Source organism: Malus domestica, chromosome 07 (genome assembly GCF_042453785.1).
Source record: "Malus domestica chromosome 07, GDT2T_hap1".
NCBI classification, from domain to species: Eukaryota; Viridiplantae; Streptophyta; class Magnoliopsida; order Rosales; family Rosaceae; genus Malus; species Malus domestica.
In genome coordinates, this window is record NC_091667.1 from 32,022,792 (window position 1) to 32,028,644 (window position 5,853).

Below are 5,853 nucleotides of genomic sequence, written 5' to 3' on the forward strand. Positions count from 1 at the left end.
GGACCTTCGAGGAATTGGCCACTCGCGCCCATGACATGGAGTTGAGCATCGCCCATCATGGGAAAAAAGAACCGATCGCCGACTACAAGAACGACAAAGTTCTTGGGACAAAGGTGGAAAAGGCTGCATGGAAACCCACCAAGGAAGCGATGACGGTCAACACATCTCCCGTCAAAATATCCACACGAGGCAAGGTGATTCAAACCGAAGCTTTTCGTGATCAAGAGATGCGTAGACGCACTTTGAAGGAGCTTGAGGAGAAGACTTATCCATTCCCCGACTCTGATGTGGTTGCCATGTTAGAAGACTTGCTGGAAAAGAAGGTGATTGGTTTGCCTGAGTGCAAACGGCCAGAAGAGATGAATCGCCCGACAGTCCAAGGTACTGTAAATTCCACCGCTTCATCAGTCATCCGACAGAAAAATGTTTCGTGCTGAAAGATCTCATCATGAAGCTGGCTCAGAAAGGAATCATCGAGCTAGATCTTGACGAAGTGGCGAAGTCAAACTATACCACCTTCACTTCTGGCTCTTCCGACTCAAAGTTTTCACCTCAACCGCTGGGGGCATCGTCCAAGACAAGCAAAATTGAAGGATTGACTCAAGTCACTCCTAAGAAATTGCACAAGAAGCATACGTCTCCTCCACAAGTCCGCCAATCGGAAAGGGGGCAAAGCAGCTCTTGTCAACCTTCAAAGCAACGTGAACGTGTTGAAAATGAGGAAATTTCGACACATAGATCGTCCATCCCCATCACGATGCGTGATTTCTTTCCTGAAGACTTCTTCAACTACTCAGTCAAGGCTCCTTGCTATGAAGATTGCGATGAACGACTCTCTCAGATCGCTTGACGAACCAAAGCTCCTTGTTCGCACGAGCCTAAACTGCACGAACCAAGGCTCCTCGCCTGCACGAGCCTAAACTGCATGGCACAAAGCTCCTTGTTCGCACGAGCCTAAACTGCACGAACCAAAGCTCCTTGTTCGCACGAGCCTAAACTGCACGAACCAAAGCTCCTTGTCTGTAAGAGCCTAAACTGCAAGACACAAAGCTCCTCGCCTGCACGAGCCAAAATTGCGTGGCACAACGCTCCTGGTCTGCACGAGCATAAAAGGCAACACCAAAGCTCCTCGCCTGCATGAGCCTAAACTGCATGGCACAACGCTCCTGGTCTGCACGAGCATAAAGGGCAACAACATGCTCCTTGCCTGCACGAGTTGAAACTGCAAATGGCACCAAATTCTCCTTGCTTGCATGAGTTGAAACTGCAAACGGCACCAAAAGAAAATACCAAGAAAAAAAATATATATGTATGTATTTGAACTACGTTACGACTTGATCTCTTCTTTGGAGGGGTACGTAGGCAGCTCGAATATTCAAAATTTGAGTTCAGTCACATCAAGGAATAAGAAATTTTATTAAAAGTTTAATGTTATTACAATATTTGTTTGTACAGTTTCTTCGAAAAAAAAATATATATACAATTTCTTCAAAAGAAAAAAAGGAAATAAGGAAAAGGAAACGTATATATATATATGTATGTCTCGGTCCAGCACCAACAAGGGTCCAGACAGATCCCATGGCCCATCCTCATTCAGCTCCTAAACCCAAGACATATGGGCCCATCAATCCCTCGCCCACCAGGCCTTAATCCCCGAACGACAAGTCGTCTTCTCTCAGTCACTCTCTCCCTCATTCTCCGCCGCTGCGCCTCTCTCTCTCCCTCTCTCTAAAACTTCCTCTCTCTTTCTCTCTCTAGATCTGCGGATCTGCTCTGCGGCGAACCCTAGAACCGAAAATGCGTGAGATCCTTCACATCCAGGTGGAGCAGTACTTACCAGCCAACCTATCGACCCAACTCATCCCATCCGTTTAGGATTGACTTTGAACTTCTCTGTGTTTTACTACGAGATTCTAAATTCTCCTGACCGGGCTTGCAGTCTTGCCAAGCAGGCTTTTGATGAAGCCATTGCAGAGCTGGATACACTGGGAGAGGACTCAGACAATGGAAGCTCGGAAACGGTGGCAAAAGACCGTAAGGAACCAGGCCGGCACGGGAAATGTGGGGGCGATTCGGCGGATAAGATGAGGGAGAGTTTTGGGTTGGGGATTTAGGGTTTTTGGTGAAGAATTTGGAGAACATGGCGGAGGTGGTGCTGCATATATACGATGTGACGAATAGTGGATCGGACAAGACGAATAGTACCATTCCGCAGATCAACAAGATCTTCAAAGACGGTATCGGCCTCGGCGGCATCTTCCACAGCGTCATTCAGGTTTATAGAGAGGATGAATGGTCATTTGGGTTCTGTGAACAAGGATCTGGTGTGTTTAGTTGCCCTTCTGAAAAAAAATCCAATGTACACATATCGTGAAAGCATCGTCCTTGGGACAACAGATTGTTCGATCTTCAAGGTTAACCAAATCTTGAGGGAACTCAGTAGAGAGTGGCCTGGGTATTCGTATGACCTGTTATCAAAAAACTGCAATCACTTTTTGGGATGAGCTTTGTGAAAGGCTTGGGGTGCCAAAGCTTCCAGGTTGGGTTAATCGTTTTGCGCATGCTGGTGATGCTGCTATGGAAGTTGCAGGAAACACTGCAGTACGGTTTAGACAAGCGAAGACAGAGATTGTTACAGCTAGCAAAGTAGCATATCGTTTCCTTGTGGGTGTTACTAATAACGCCACAGCTTCTCCCGAGTCTGCAGGAAATTCAAACAGAGGTGCTCCTAGATTTCAAGCAGCTTGGTTCAAAAACCTAATCACCACAGGAGCAAAGCCATCTAGTAGTTCAGATCTCGAGACCAAGGAAGAAGATGCACTCCGGCAGCACCAGCAGCCAGATGCAGAGCCGCAGCAGCAGCACAATAACGGAGATGTATCGTTGGTGAAATCACAGCCGTTGGTTAAGGTGTTGCAGTTGATACATGCGCAAGAGCATGGCTCATTGTTCGAGCGACGGTTTCCGGCCCAGGAAAGCGATAAGTACAAGAGCATTGTCCAGCAGCATGTAAACCTGGAAACTATACAAACAAAGCTCCGCAAGGACGCCTACTCATCCTGCTCTCTCTCCTTCTACCGAGACATGCTCCTCCTCTTCAACAAAGCCGTCGTCTTCTTCCCCAAATCCTCCCCCGGGTCAAGGACCGCTCACCAACTCCGCCGCCTTGTCTTGAATAAAATGAAGAAGAAGAATCCCAACCATGACCCTTCATCTGAGCCATCAGACTCCGTAGTTCCTGCACCCATCATTGTATGCCGCAAAAGGAGCTCCATTTCGTCAAAACCTTCCGCGGCTGCTTCTAGCTTTGGTCAGAATCTCAAAGGAGATGAGAAGGAGAAAGCAGCAGCTCCGGCAAAGCCTAAAGTTGCAGCGAATGAACAAGTGTTAAGGCTATGAACACTTGGTGGTTTTCATTAGCGGCGGCGACGTCCTCCTCCGTGACGGAGTTGAGGCTATGAATGGAAGATCGAATCATCGGCAACTACCGCAGTAGCGATGGTTGGGTCCTCGTGACGGCAGCAGCGATGACTGGTTCGCTTGAACGTCCCCGCCCGCCTGCTACAGCTGCTGCTGCTTAAGCTCTGCGCAGGATCCAGGGGTCACCCTCTCCATGGCTGAAGCACCGGTGCTCCGAAGCCCTCTCCAACTCCCCATCCTCTCCTCCTTGCTCCGCTCCCTGTAAATTCCCCAGCCCATCATCGAAATTTATACAAAAAAATAAATGGGATGGTGGATCAAAGATGGGGAACAGCCCCATGGCAGATCAAAAGTTCCTGGTAGTGCATGGGCACCATGTGCAAAAAGAAAAAGAAAAAAAAAATGATGATGGAACTTGGTGCATCCAGCACCAAAAGAAAAAGAAAAAATAATAATAAAAATAAAAATAAAATAAAAATGCATGATGCGTCTGGCACCATATAAAAAAAAGGGGGAGGGGTGCATCTGGCACCATAATTAAAGGCAAAATATATATATATATATAATAATAATAATAAAAAAAAGAGAAAAAAAAAATCTTTGGTGCGTCTGGCACCATGTGACAAAAGAAAAAGAGAAAAAAAAAACAAAAGAAAAAAAAAAGGGGATGGTTGTACAGCGCCAAAAGAAAAAGAAAAAAAAACAAAAGAAAAAAAAAAGGGATGGTTGTACAGCGCCAAAAGAAAAAGAAATAATATATATAGATATATATATATATATGTGTGTGTGTGTGTACATAATACATATATAGCAAAAAAAAAAAAGAAATTGCATTGAGAGAAATAAAGTCCATTTTATTTATTTTTCTGGAAATTTTACATAAATTTGCATTATACATACCTTAAAAAAAAAAAATCAAATCAAATCAAATTTACAAGAGGGGATCTTCAAGGACGATCAGGCGCCACCTCACCACTCGGCAGAGCTCCAGAAATGAGAGGCGCTGGAGGTTGACTGTTTGAAGCCTCACCACTCGGCGGAACTCCAGGAAGAAGAGGAGCCAAAGGTTGATCATTCGGAGCTTCACTACGCGGTACAGCCCTAGAAGACGAAGGCAAATGTTGTTGGAACAAACCCACAAACCTTCGATGATCAAGTAAAATATGACCATCAGATTCCTGCATCTGGTCAATTTTCCTCTTCATGTTTGTGGCATAGTTGTGTGCGAGCTTGTGCAACTGTTTATTCTCATGCTTAAGCCCTCTAATCTCCTGTTTGAGACTCATCACTTCAGCCGTCAACGATTCAACTTGACGGGTTAGAGCAAATAGGCGTTGGGCCATGTTGGACACGGAACCCGCACACTGCACACTAAGAGCCAGAGACTCTTTAACAGCCAACTCATCAGACCGCCTGGAAAGTAGTCTATTATCTTTGGGAGTGACAAGATTCCGGGCCACCACCGCAACGGTCATATCATTCTTCATCACCGAATCCCCAACAGTAAGAGGACCAGTTGGGGATATGAATGATGGGCGCCATATGTTGTCTGGAGAAGGCGGGACTGCCTCTTCACCAAGATTCAAGTCAAAACGACGATCGGAGGGTCCTGACATTTTCAAAGTGTTGAAGAAAGAAGAGGTCGGACGAATCAAGATCTTAGAAGTGCAAGAAGGGAGTTTTCACAAGTAAAATTCAAGTGTGCTTTGAAACGAACAGCGTGCCTCTATAAAAAATCAGCACTCGACGGGATTTCAGAGATCGAAGAGGCGAGCTCAGAATTCGAATAAGCCCTTCAAAAATTGAAGAGGCAAGCTCAGAAATCGGAGAAGCATCTTGCTTTTCCAGACGCTTCGGCACCCGTCACACACAAACTCAGCTTTGCGAAAATCACGGGCAATTTGTCAAAGTGCCGATCCCAGATATCGAAGAGGCGCCAGTCTTTTTCAGCCACGTCAGCACCCATCACACGCAAACTCAGCTCTGCGGAAATCACGGGTAATTTGTCGAAGCGCCGATCCCAGTTATCGAAGAGGCGTCAGTCTTTTTCAGCCGCGTCAACACCTGTCACATGCACACTCAGCTTGGCGGAAATTACGGACAATTTGTCGAAAATTTCTGATAAAGAAACAAGCACGTGAAGCTATATAGATCAATCACGCATTGGTTGCCGACACGAGTGAAAGAATAGTACCTCTACAGGTATCAAAGAACTTCCTATAATTGTCTACCTTCGCCTTCCATAGCAAGGCAGACATACAGAGCCTTTCTTCATCTCAAAAAATGTTTTCCCAACGAAACCTCTCGAGTCATTCAGTGTTCCTTATTCCTTGGGGTACCTCTGCAAGCCAATGACTCCAAAGCAAAAGTATCTCATAACACCAGGGTAGAAAGCAAGAGTATCTCATATCATGCGTTCTCCCTGTCATTTCC

At 45.8% G+C, this 5,853-nt stretch overlaps 1 pseudogene; it reads left to right on the plus strand.

Moving 5' to 3' along the window:
- Positions 1-2,093: 2,093 nt before the first annotated feature.
- LOC103420831 (uncharacterized) lies at positions 2,094-3,399 on the plus strand (annotated as a pseudogene).
- The last annotated feature ends 2,454 nt before the right edge of the window (positions 3,400-5,853 follow it).